Source organism: Neopsephotus bourkii, unplaced genomic scaffold, assembly GCF_033783945.1.
Source record: "Neopsephotus bourkii isolate Nb327-2 ecotype Australia unplaced genomic scaffold, CSIRO-AGI_Nbou_v1 NB_593, whole genome shotgun sequence".
Lineage (NCBI taxonomy): Eukaryota > Metazoa > Chordata > Aves > Psittaciformes > Psittacidae > Neopsephotus > Neopsephotus bourkii.
The window spans coordinates 1,503,576-1,516,769 of NW_026901094.1; the positions used below are offsets into that span (position 1 = coordinate 1,503,576).

Here is a 13,194-nt window from a genome sequence, read left to right on the forward strand (position 1 = left end):
AGCACATTCCCTTCTCCAGCTTATCCCCTCCCCAGCCGAGAGGCGAGCACGGATGTCAGCCAGCCCGGAGGGATGCGGAAGGGAACTTTGATCTCCGCTGTCAGCACCCCTGACGGCACAGAAGAAAAGCCAGCGCTTTCCAGTTGGTTTTTAGACACGCTCCCCCCCAGCGCCTCTTTGTCAGACAGGGAAAAAAGCACAAAACCGTTCTCAGCGACCAAACCAAAGGCGATGAAAAATGAATGAGGAGACAATGCAGCCTGGAGAGTACAAACAAACGATGTGGAGCAAATAGTTTATTTTAAGATGCTAACAAATTTGCTCCAGAGGCCTGCAGAAAGCAGGCAGGTACCACTGAGCCAGCCTTTCCCTTATTTATGGGATAATTACAGTGATTGATTAGCCCTGATCAGAAGTGTATTTATAGCATGGAAGTTTTCAGTAATATTTCATGTAATTCACGTCCCAGCTCTGCTCCCCATCGCTGTCATCCCAGCTCCGCTTTCTGTTCCCCTTGAAACCTGCCTGCAGGACGATTTATGGCTTTGTTTGTGGGGAAAGCAGGTGTCTTGCTCCAGAGAACAGCAGCAACACAAGCGCTCAAGGGTAAATCCCTCTTGCCAGCAGAGGCAGCCAGAAAACACGTCTTCATGTCCTGCTCCATATACCCATGCCCTCCCTCTGTGCTGGCTGCTTGATACAGATCGTGGTTTTCATAGCATCACACAATCCCAGACTGGTTTGGGTTGAAGGGACCTTAAAGCTCATCCAGTTCCCCACGGGCAGGGACCCCTTCCACTGGAGCAGCTTGCTCCAAGCCCCTGTGTCCAACCTGGCCTTGAGCACTGCCAGGGATGGGGCAGCCACAGCTTCTCTGGGCACCCTGTGCCAGCGCCTCAGCACCCTCACAGGGAAGAGCTTCTGCCTAAGAGCTCAGCTCAGTCTCCCCTCGGGCAGGTTCAAGCCATTCCCCTTGGCCTGTCCCTACAGGCCCTTGTCCCAAGCCCCTCTCCAGGTTTCCTGCAGCTCCTTTAGGCACTGGAGCTGCTCTCAGGTCTCCCCTTCAGGAGCCTTCTCTTGTCCAGGCTGCCCCAGCCCAGCTCTCTCAGCCTGGCTCCAGAGCAGAGACAGTTTCAGCACAGGGAAGAGGCAAACACTGTAAGAAGTTTGAGACGAAACACCCAAATATTTGGTTTCTGACCCAAACAATCACTAAATCCTTTTTCCCCCTGCACCTGCAGTTGTTTTCCCAGAAAGCAGCAATAAGGCAAGCGGGGGGCAGCTGGGAAGGACAGGGCAGCACTTGGGGATCCCCAGGGGTGCAGTCACACCATGGAGCACCAGTGCATGGCTTGCACAAGGGCTTGTGCATGGACCGAGTGCCTGAGGCTGCAGACAGGCAGCCAAGATGCACATCACCAATCACCTGCTCCCATGTCTGCTGCTGTCTCCTACCCCAGCCCGAGCTGCAGGGCTTTATTTAAGCCCTTCCCCACTCTCCCCTGGTCTTCTTTTATCTCACAATAAAAAGCAGCCGTTATTTGCTATTTGTTTCACCCTGCACTCATTCACATTCACACACACACACACACACACAGTACTACACAGTACTTGCAGGGCTGGCAAGCAGAGACTTGAAAACTGAGGGGGAAAAGTAGCTTAAAGTTTGGAGGTCCTTAGGAGCAAAGGAGGCTGGAAACAGGAGCTGCTGCGGTCAAGGTCCTGCTGCAAACCGATTGATCCTCATCAGCTCCTCTTTGCTTGCCTGCACAAATACCCCCTCCTGCTGCCCAGCTTCCCTCCTGCTTGCGGGCTGCCACAGGCTGTGGGGAACCTTTAGTTCTCTGCTTCCAAAAGGCCTTCTTAGGGCCAGTTAAACCTCACACACCAGGCCCAGATTCAGAGCCTGACACTAATAGGATTAACGACCAGAGACCCACAATAGCTCCATTATGGTTTGGGAATTGAATGCATCTTGAAGCAACCAGGGTGTAATCTGGTTCCTTTGTTAAAATAGCATCTATAAAAAGCAGTCTAAAGCCAGCCCGTCCATGGGGCCCTGCAGACAGATGAGAAGGATGCTCCGTGTCCCGGGTGGCATTTGTTTTCATTAGGTGGGCGGAAGAGACCTGATGGAACCAGTGTGATCCTTCAGTAACCTTGTTGGCTCTGGGAAAGGCAGACGCTTTCAAACCAGCTCAAAGAGAAATGAACCCCAACGAGCTCAGACTTCCACATCCCTCAGCTTCTTGGTGGGGACTCTCAAACGCTGCTCTTTCCACCACAGAGGAGCACATCCCTGCTTCCAGCCCGGCCTCCCCTCTCGCTCGGTCAGCTTTGCTAAAGCCTCTCCACTCATCCTCCAAATCATCTTGGCACTGAAGTCATCCAGGGCAGTTGAATGACTTCTACAAACAGGCTAAGCAGCACCAGGCCCTTTTGCCTCCTAATTAGAAGCCCTCTTCCCTAATACTTCTCAGGTCACAGCTCCCGCCCCCATGTCTATTTATGCCCCTAGGCTTAAAACTGTGTGACTTGTCCGGCTTATGCACCCACGTGTGCTTCACCCACTCTTCTCCTGCCATCTCCATCCTCTCTGCAGGAAAACCACTGAGAAACTTTCCCTCTGCCCCATTTCTTGGCTCTGCACCCTGTTAATGCGGATGCTCCTTTGGCTCCAGCTCTCTTGGGACCCACTGTCTTAATGATGGACACCAGCATTAACAGGAGCAGCCCTCGGCTGCCCCAGAGACCCTCCTTCCCCACGTTACACATAGGAAAGGAAAGGTGCCTCCTGGCTGCCTCTGCCACCTCGTCCCTCTGATGCCAGAGATTTCCCTGATAAGCTCCCTGTTTCCCAGGCACGCAGCACAGAACTGCTTCTCCTGCGCTGAGCAGACAAGATGTTGAAATGTTTTCTCCTGTGATAACTGAAAGGGGAAGAAAACCTGCCCGCGACTGTTGTCAAGCCGAGGGATCTCTTTGTAGTGCACTGAATCATTTCATCCCCCATGTTAATTTCAAAGCAAACAAACAGAGCTGAATGCATTTGATAGTAGAATTATTTCCAGTACATTTGAGGTTTTGTTGCTCTGGGTTGTAAAACACCACTGCACGGCACAGCTGGGGGGGGACTGGTGGTGGCCCTGGGCTGACTGCACCCCATTGCACCCCTTTATACCCCACTGCATCCAGTCCTGTGCTGGGGGAGCAGAGGATGCTGCTGCTCCTGGGAGCATCCCCAGAGCATCCCTGATTCTGCAGGCACAGCAGGGAAGGTTCATTACCACAGCAGATCAAGAGTTAAAAACCGCTCTTGAGAAAAGGGAGCTGCAGAACATCAGCCCCGTTCCACCTCAAAAGAGCAAAAATGAATTGGAAAAGGGCAAAGTGCGTGAAAAGGCTGCATTGTAATAAAAGCGACGTTTAAAAGTGCCACCGAGAATTAATCACGCTTTCCTTCAGAGCTTCCCTCTGTGGGCTATTCCTGGGAATCTGTGGATGGGAACACAAACAAGGAATTGGTTTTATTTTGTGTGTAAACGAGATCAGAGGTGTAATTGCCCTGGTTTAGAGGCAGACACCTTGGGTTGCCAGCATGCTGCAAGGAGCAGAGCCCTGCATCCCCCTGCTCTGTGGCTTTCGGAGGGGGCAAGTGGTCCTGGTGGCCAGCCTTGCCTCAGCTCCAGGCTGGCAGCCCCAGGAGCTCACTGCAGGGGTGATGGAGATGTTTTAGGGGCAGTGGGTCAAGGCAAGAAGTGAGATGGTGCTGGGAGAGCAGGAGGTGCCTCTGGTGCGAGCCCGGCACCGCAGGGACCGGGCTGCCCTCCAGGCTGGCTAAATGCCTGAAGCTGGGAGGCTTCTCCCCATCCCAGAGCCAAGGACTGGCTCTAATGCTTCCCAGCGAGAGGCAAAGTGCTCCATCTGCTTGGCTTGTTGCTGCCCAGAGCAACAGTGGTCATAGAGGGGCCCATGGAGCCCAGGGCAGGGCTGGGCAAGGAGCAGAGATGCTCTCCTCCCCATCACCTCATCCCACCTCTTCCCTGCTACCTGGGTTATCCCTGACACCCACCAGCCACTCACTGCTGAGTGGAAATGAGTTGCAAAGGATGGATGGGGAGGACCAGCACCAGCGGGTGCTTTGTCATCAACTCCTGCTGGCAGCAAGCCCAAGGAGCAGCACCTTCTCAGACACACCGAATCAATGCTATCCTACATCCCCAAACCTTTAAACACCAGGCAGGCAGTTTGTCTTCTCTTATGGCAGCTAAGGAGCCTGGCCAGATTAAATAATCCAGCAGCAGTCATTGCAGGTCACTTCTGTCATATTAATGGTTTCCCTGCCTAGAGCAAAGCAGCGAGGTGAGGAGCCAGGCTTGGACCAACGCCACAGCAGCATCGCTTGTCTGCAGGGGAGCCCTTGTCAATGAACATCACAACAAGCTGGATGCAGTCGGTGATGAGGCAGTGTGATCCCAGTGTATGCCATGCCCTGGATCCCGCCTGGCAGATGTCCCACTATGGGATGGGGATGTGGCCTCTGTGGGCTGCTCTGTGCTGCCAGGGAGACAACGGAGGGGGAACTACCTGAGACTCTGCTTTATTGCCCCCATTTAATGAAGTAGTGAATCATTTGGAGCTTTAGAATTCTGTTTGGATGCTTCAGTTGATAGGAGGAGTTGAAAGCCTGAGTTTTCCTTAGAAACAGAAAGCAAATTGGAGACAACATGGAAAGCATCATCTGATGTATCTGAAAGCCTTTTGTAAGCACTTCCCGGGAATATCAGTATAAAGACTGGCAGAAAGCAGCTTCACAGCTTGGGTGCTCGTATTTGATGCTTGCAAACGTTGCATGACAGATTCAGCTGTAAAACACACAACTTGTGCTGCGAGGTAATTCCCACCAGGAAGCAGGAATCGCTGCATCCCTGATTCACTCAGGCATCATGTCGCCCATTCACAGTGTCCTTGGATGCTACAGAAGGATCTGTCCCCTTGAAGGAGGATTATTTCTGGGTGGCAAGCCACAAGTTAATTTGAATCTAATCCCTTTCAATGGAACCAATAATTGGAGTGGTAATGACTCTTACAGAGGTCTCTCCTAGGGCACTAGAAGGTTTGCAGGCAGATGAACCTGATATCCACTGGCCCAGGGGGACAGTCCCTTACAGGCAGTGGGAATGGCACTAAGGCATATGCATATATACACCACAGTGATGGGCCAGGACCCCAGGCAGACACCCTGGAGCTGCAGGTCTCCTCCTGTCACCCTGAGCTCTTCATCACCCCCTTTCAGCAAAAGGGAATGAGAATAAACAGCTTTAATCATACAATCCCCACTTCCTATTGCTAATAATATTATCACCATGATATTAAGCCAGTTAATTCTTTCTCTCTATTTATTTGCTTCTGGTTTTGTACTCCCATGTTGTAATTTTCAATTTAATTACTTTCAGTGTTTCTGAGGGCAATAGGCCTTGGTTTATCTTTACAGCTAATAGTCCTAATTGTTTACCCTTTCTTCAGCAATATTTCATTAACTTTATGGGCCATCGTAGCATCTCCAGAATTAATTCCCTCATTATTTGAGCCAAATCCCCCCCTTTTTGCATCTCTAAGCCTGCTTGACCTTGTTCACCCTCATGCTGTTGCTGCAAGCCCTGAGGAGGAGAATGGAGCCAATGCTGGGTAGGCAGCAGGGCTGTGCTTTCCCTCCTGCATCCCAGAAGGGTTTGTACCAGGGATATCTCATGGTGGGTGCGATGGGAAAAGGAGCATGCACTGGGCAAAGAGGGGCTTAACAGCAAGTGATGCTGTCAAGGGAAGGGTAACCACTGAGCCCAGGCTTCTGCTGAGCAAGGGCAAGGAAGCAGAGAGGCTTTGGGTCATGCCTTACACCGATATCAGGTCACAGCAGCGAGAGGAGCTTTGTTTCTCAAAGTGCACTTTTGATACATCCAATCAAGCAGGCAATTTAGAAGAGAAACTGAATCAGGTCCCTCCTGAATACAGATTTTGCCCACGCTGAAGGCAGGCTGCGCTCCAGGGACCGCAGGGCACAGGAAACTTCTGCAGCAGTAACTGCGGTCACACTTCTCTTCTTCTGTCTTCCACAGTTGGTCCTGCTCTTCCGACACCGGTTTGGTGGTTGGTTGTACCTTAAACATGCCAGGGGCACTTTTCCTGCAGGCCCCATTGACTCCAATGAAGGCAAAAGATCTTCCCTCCAGCAAGGGAAGAAAAAGGTGTTGGGAAACTGAAGCATCACATTGCTATTAAGGTAGCTCATGTGATGCAGAGCTCCTCATCCCTCTGCTGGCTCCATGAGCGGGTTCGGATGCTGTGGCTTTGGCAGAGCAGGGCTGTTGATTCTCAACATGGCACCGTTAGTGCCAGTTAAGCAGAGAGCCTACAGATAGCTTCACCACCCCCAACTCCTGCCTTCAGACCCCATTGATCACACTCCTAATGAGTTTGTGTTCACAGATGAGATGGTTTTGGCTGCAGAGAGGAGGCGCAGATTATATCTCCCATTGACTGCTTCATCCCGCTCGGATGATCTGTACCAGGAAATGGCTCTGAAGTTTCAGCTTCAATCACTCTCCAAGAGCAGGCTTGGCACGTGGAGGTGTTCAGCTGGAATGATCACCATGAACTTGGGATTCTCCCTCCTCTCCACGTCCAGGGTCAGACCCAACCTCCCCTCCAGATTCCAAGGGCAGCAGCCCTGGCTCTGTATTCAGTGGTGGCAGCAGGGACAGGGTGGCACTGAGACGTGGCTTCACACTTAGCAGGCAGTGAGGTGAAAGCTTGGAGAGGGCAAACCCCACATCAGGGCAAAGATGGCTTTAATTTCTTATGGTGATCAAGGTGGTTTGGATAAATGGCTTTGAGGAACAGCGAGGGAAGGACAACAAGCCTAAAGCTCCTCAGTAGTCTTAGTGGGTCTCAGCAACCACTGGCACACAAAGTGCATGGGGGTAGACAAACACCTGTACCTGCAAGACTTGGAGAAACACACCTGAAGGACAAATCAGCCAAATACTTCTGCCAAATTCCCTATTATATCTCTTCCCTTTGGCTATTTTTCATCTTCCATGGGCTGCCTCCCTCATCCTCAGTCATAGCATCACTTCCACCTCCTTGCCTGAGAGCCAGTTTGAGCCATTTTCTGGATGCATCCATCTCTCAACTGCTATTGTATTTGTCTTCTGGATTGCACAGAGGAAAGCCATTCCCTAAACACCAGAGAAAGGTGGGCAGAGCAGCCAGGTGTAGCAGCAGAACCTTCTGGAAGGGAGCCCATGGTGAGTGGTGGCATTTCTCTAACCCTGTATTGACTTTGGCTTCCAGAATCAATTTTCTTTATTAGCTGATGAATCTCCTCAAAAGACTCTCTGTACCAAATCCGGATAAATTATTTAAGCCATAAATTCTTTCCACTCTAGCACTGTTACGGCACAGTGATTTCATAGGGAAGAGCAATAGCGAGGGGTTTATAGGGACAAGGTCACGATCAGTAAAACATCAGAGCAGGTTTGCTAATAAGTGACTGCACAGCTCTGTAAAACCAGAAGTGATTAATAAAAAAGAGGTTTTTGACAAAGTGCGATTGGTGGCAACTATATAGGAGGTGACAGTCTTGATTTGTCATGGAATCAGAGTGATTTGGGATGGAAGGGACCTTAAAGCTCATCCAATTCCAACCCCCTGCCATGGGCTGGGACACCTTCCAGGTCTGCAGGTGAGAGGACGGGCTCTGGGGACAATGATACTCACTGCGGCCACTGCAGTGATGTCCATTTGCTCATCATCCCCCTAAACCCAAGGTGCTGGCACAGGCTACATCAAAAGGACCCTGCTCCTCATCCTGCCTCCCCCTATGGTCTGCTGCCCATGTCTGGTTTGCTTTATAAATTGGGCTTCACACACTCGTCAGGGGTCAGGGAGCTTCAAGGCCAGAGCTAAGCACAGAGCAAGAAGTGAGTCTGCCTCCAAGAATAATGCTGGCTCGCGAGGTCAGAGAATTCCAACATATTTATAGCCAGGAAAAGAAAATGATTGTGTTAAACGGCGGCTGAAGTCCGCAGAAGCCTGGCAAGAGCTGCTGGCTGCGGCCATTTGTTATGTTACCGGGAGCACAATTCCACAGCTCAGCATTCTCCTCCTGTATCCTTCAGTGCAATCCTTCTCCCCAGCCCACTTTGGGGATCAAAAGGCTAATGTATATTTTCTGCAGAATAGAACTGTAAATCAGAGCCTACCCTCAGGTTTAAGAGGCTTTCCTGTTGTGCTGCTGCAGGAGTCACAGAGCTCAGCAGAGGAGCCACGGGGCCAGTGTGTGTGCATGCATCTCCCCAAGCTCTATGTAAAGGGGCAAGTTTTCAGACCCAAGCTTTAAAGTCCCCCCATGCCCCCAAGCTGAAGTGAAAACCTCAATAAAGCCACTGAACAGTTTGGGTTGGAAGGGACCTCTAAAGCTCATCCAGTCCAGCCCCTCTGCAGTAAGCAGGGACATTACTACATCAGATTGCTCAGAGCCCCATCCAACCGGGCCTTGAACGTTTCCATCTAATTGGCATCTACCACCAACCTGGGCAGCCTCTTGCAGTGTTTCACCACTCTCACTGTAAACATTTCTTCCTTATATCTGCTCTGAATCTACCCTCTTTTAGCTTAAAACCTTCCCCTCCACTCACAATTCACTTGGGGCAAATTCCTAGGGAGAACCAAGCACAATTAGCACCTGCCTGTTAATTTTTCAAGCATGCTCCAAGAACAAAGCAGACACAAAGAAAACATTCAGCCAAACGATGCCGATGGCTTTGCTGCCTCGGCACAATGCCCAACCCTTCCCATCACCTGCTGGGAAAAGCTCCAGCTCTGGCTCCATCACTCACCGCTTGCAGTCCCAGTCCATGGGTCTCCCAGCTTGAGGTTTCCATACAGACAACCAGCAGAACAGCCCAGCAAAGAGAGGAAACCTCCAGTGATGGGTTTTAAATAGCTGGGATAACCACTGCCACCTGCTTCTGTGCTCCCTCCCATCAAGGGGGGAGATATCCACCTGCAAACCTGAGCTGAGCACCTGGGGAACTGGTTCTTCTTCCCAAGCCACTGGGAGCAGTGGTACAGGCATGGTGATGTGCATCCAGGTCCTCTATGTCCCCACTGCAGGCACAGGCAGCTCGGTAGAGAGCTCATCAGTGCTCCCATCCACCCCAGCAGCAGAGCCTCAGCAGCAAGAGGGGCTGGAGGGATGAATTCAGAGTACATTCACCTGGAGCTGTACACATCCAACCCAATTTATTCAGAGCGGGCTGCTCACAGCAGCCTCCAGAGTGTGTTTATCAGCCAGGCTACTTGGGAGATCATTGCCATTGATTGCCATGTCATTGTCACTTGTGGGCACCACGGGAGGCCTGAGGAGCTGGATTACATCCCCGGCAGTAAGGGATGCTCTGCGCAGTGCCTCAAGGGGAGCAGACCTCAAATGCTCCTGAACTCTGGAAAGCCAGGTACAGCAGTGTGACCTGCCAGAACCATTGTATGGCATTGTCATGCATTTATGGATTTCTACGGTGCCACCTGCGAGGAGAACATAGGAGGGTTGAGAAAGGAGAAAAGAAAATCCTGCCTGTTGGCAACAGGAGCAGAGCAAGCGCTCCATGGGTAAAAGGCAGGATTTCTTCATGGAGAAGAGGTGGGGGGCTGGGAAAATCCTCTCCCCTAAAGGAAATCAAAGAGCTCAGACTATTGAGCTTATTAGAAGAAGCCTCAGGGATGACCTGGCTCCCTTGCACAGGGAAGTCCAGCACTGGGACCTTCCAGGTGCAGCGGAGCATTGTGAGGATCAAAGGATGGCAGTTTAAGCCAGGCAGGCTCCAATTCACTCTGAAGGCTTTCTTTTCCCATAGCACCATGGGCAATTACTGATGCTGAGAGAAATGATGGGCTCTTGGTAGCGCAGTGTAGGTGCAGTGGCCGGGCACTGGAACAGGAGGGAAGGCTCGGACAGAGGAGCAGGGATGGCACCAGCCTGGGATGCAGAGGCTGTGTGTGCTGCTCAGAGGGATAAAGTCACACACCAGCCACAGGGGGATGGCCACAGAAGAGGGCAAAGCTCTCCTGTCTTTACTGCGAATCCCTATTGCTGATCCTGACCTCCTGGATCAGCTGTTGATCAGCACATCTCCAAGCACTCTCTAAAGGAGGCTGTGCTCGTTGTCCCCTTTTTGTGCAGAGCAGCAGATTGAAGCCCACTGGAATTGCCAGTGCTGAGCACTCTGAATATGAGGCTTTAAATAACTAAGGCTGCAGGGGACAAGGGGGAAGCAGGGTATGGTAACCTGAGCAGGAGGATGTCCATGGCTCAGGAGAAACACCTCACAGCACTTCACAGTCACCAGCAACGTGAGCATTCCCATCAGCATCACCCTCTTGTCATCGAGGCATAGGCAGGTCGAGGTGCAGCCTGGTACAGACAGGCAGGACAAGAAGCCCCTGGAAAAGTAACGGAGCCAATTCCATGACCCAAACCCCTCTTGGTGAACCTCACACCAAAACAGCCCAGGCTTTGCAGTTGCTGGGGGGTTCAGCTTGTTTGCCTGTTTGCTCTTTGCCCGCTGTATTTCCCGCTGCTCCTGTGTGTGTTTGCACTTCGCAGGCTTTCATCGGGACGGCTGAACAAAACCCATGGGCAGGCCGCGGTGCTGCAGCGATAAGTAACAGGAGGCACAAATTAGAACAAATAAATCTGAATCAAATTCAATTCCTTGTGCAATCAGGAAGATCAACACGTCAAAGTGCAGGCGCTATAGATTAACGGCTGCCAAGAAGACAGGCGAAGGCGCTTCCCAGCTGCTGCGGCTGCTATTCCAAAGGCATTTATTCTTTGCTGAGCGAGCTAGAGCCCTGCAAGCTGAACAGCAGGAACTTTCCCTCTGCTGCCAAGAGAGCTTTTTGCCACCGAAAGGTTCCTTTCAGCAAGATTCCTTTCCATCCAAGGGGGAATGGGTTGAGGCTGAAAGAGGGGAGCTTTAGATTAACACATTAAGAAGCTCTTCCCTGTGAGGGTGCTGAGGCGCTGGCACAGGGTGCCCAGAGAAGCTGTGGCTGCCCCATCCCTGGCAGTGCTCAAGGCCAGGTTGGAGCAAGCTGCCCCAGTGGAAGGTGTCCCTGCCAATGGCAGGGGTTGGAGCTGGATGAGCTTTAAGGTCCCTTCAACCCAAACCAATCTGTACCGTTTGCTTTTTCACGCCCTCCCTCCGTGCCATTTGAATTTTATTGGGTTCTTGTGCTTAAAATTACAAGCAGGTCCTTTGAATTGGCATTAGTTCTTTCAATATGTGCTGCATCTTCGTGTGTCATGGCAGCACGAGCCAAGCACATTAGAAGCTGCTAGATAATAGGCAATTACTGCTCTTAAACAGACGAGGCATTCACTAGCAGAATGGGCTGCATCTTAAATCATCCATAAATTCTCTAATAGTGCTTCTATTAATACCTGGTTTCTGGCACATTCCTAATGATTGTGTTCCGTATCAAAGCACCGCCTTTCCTCGGCAAAGCAGCGCTGCCGTGTGGAGGAGCCGAAGGCAGGAGCTCTGGGACACAGGGCACCTCAGCTCTGGATTCCCCATGGCACATTCTGTAGAATCATAGAATGGTTTGGGTTGGAAAGGACCTTACAGCTCCTCCAGCTCCAACCCCTGCCACAGGCAGGGACCCCTTCCACTGAAGCAGCTTGCTCCAAGCCCCTGTGTCCAACCTGGCCTTGAGCACTGCCAGGGATGGGGCAGCCACAGCTTCTCTGGGCACCCTGTGCCAGCGCCTCAGCACCCTCACAGGGAAGAGCTTCTTCCTTATCTCCAACCTGCACTTCCCCTGTTTCAGTCTGACCCCATCACCCCTTGCTCTGTCGCTACAGGCCCTGATGCAGAGCCCCTCTCTCGCATCCAGTTTTGGTAGAGGCTGAGGCTTTAGACCCCTCAAAGTGTCCCAGGGCCGGGTGCCTCGGCGGTGCAGCAGCGGCACAGCAGCCCCGCTCAGCGCACACGGCTGGCTGTGAACACCACTTGTCCTCCCTCTTGAGCCATTGCACCCTCCTCAGAACAAGCAGGGACAATTCACGTCTCATTAAATGTTTTTGACATATTATCCTTTCCTTCTTCCCAGCGCTTTCTCCCTATTAAACCAGAGTCGTGCATCCTTTGGAGAATACAAGTCATTTGTTACCATAACAACACCTTCTCCTCCCGCGCCGCTGCTCCTCTCCCTGCCCTTGCCCCTGCTGCAAGCAGCAAACCTCAGTGGCCCCGGCGGGAGCAGGACCCCCAGTGTTTGACATGGTCCTTTGATGGTTCAGCTCTGGGTCTGGGTCTGAAGCTCGGAGGAGTCAAGCCGCCTCTGGCATCATTCCCTCAAAGCCAGAGCCCCACGTGCGGCATCTCAGCAGCGCTCCGGCCCGCCGGATCAGGTCAATGCATCCATCTCCCAGGACCTCCCTTATAACCAAATCCCGACTGCACAAGGTTCTGCAGTGCCTGCAGCTTGGATTGGTTTTCCTAATTGCCCTGAAAGCTGCCCAGAACCCATAGGAAAAGCATTGCTCTGAGAACTTCCTTCCCCAGGTACCTCTTGTAATGCCTGTTAGAAATCCCGCATCCCACCCGGACCCTTGCACCAGTGCCAGGTTATAACCCTGCTACATTCACACAAGAGATGAAGCTGCCAAATTAGATTTACTTCCATAGTCCCCATCTCCTGCATCCCAAGGGGGTGGGATACCCCTGGCCACCCTGGTCCCCCACAGCAAAGCTCCAGGCAGCTCCATCTATGGCTAAACTTGGGCTATTTCATAAATGGGAGTGTCATGTGGTGTTAGTGCTCACCTTTGTGAATCTCCCTGACACTATCTGACTTTATTAGGTCCATAAATGAAATTAAAATACAGTTAAAATGGATTTCTTAAATGGACTCATAAAAGCTTTTGATGGAAGAAACACTTTATTCTTCTCACTTCTTTATGACATCCATCCGCAATTCTCCTTGCACTGTGAACTTTTGATGACTTAGAATTCGTATGTAGTCCCCTGGAGCCACCTTTATGACATGGTGTAAATCCCACAGCAAAGCCAGGCCTCAGGAGCATGCAAAGGACAAAGCCATTGGGGTGGCAATGTCAACGTGCCG

General features: G+C 51.6%; 1 long non-coding RNA gene across 1 annotated transcript; it reads right to left on the bottom strand.

Annotated features, from left to right (window-relative positions):
* Positions 1 to 3,171: 3,171 nt before the first annotated feature.
* On the bottom strand, positions 3,172 to 8,965 carry LOC133211268 (uncharacterized). Its single transcript, XR_009725165.1, has 3 exons — positions 8,901 to 8,965; positions 5,170 to 5,289; positions 3,172 to 5,012 (listed from the first exon to the last, which is right to left on the bottom strand). It is a non-coding gene; the product is annotated as an uncharacterized LOC133211268 (long non-coding RNA).
* Between the last annotated feature and the right edge of the window lie 4,229 nt (positions 8,966 to 13,194).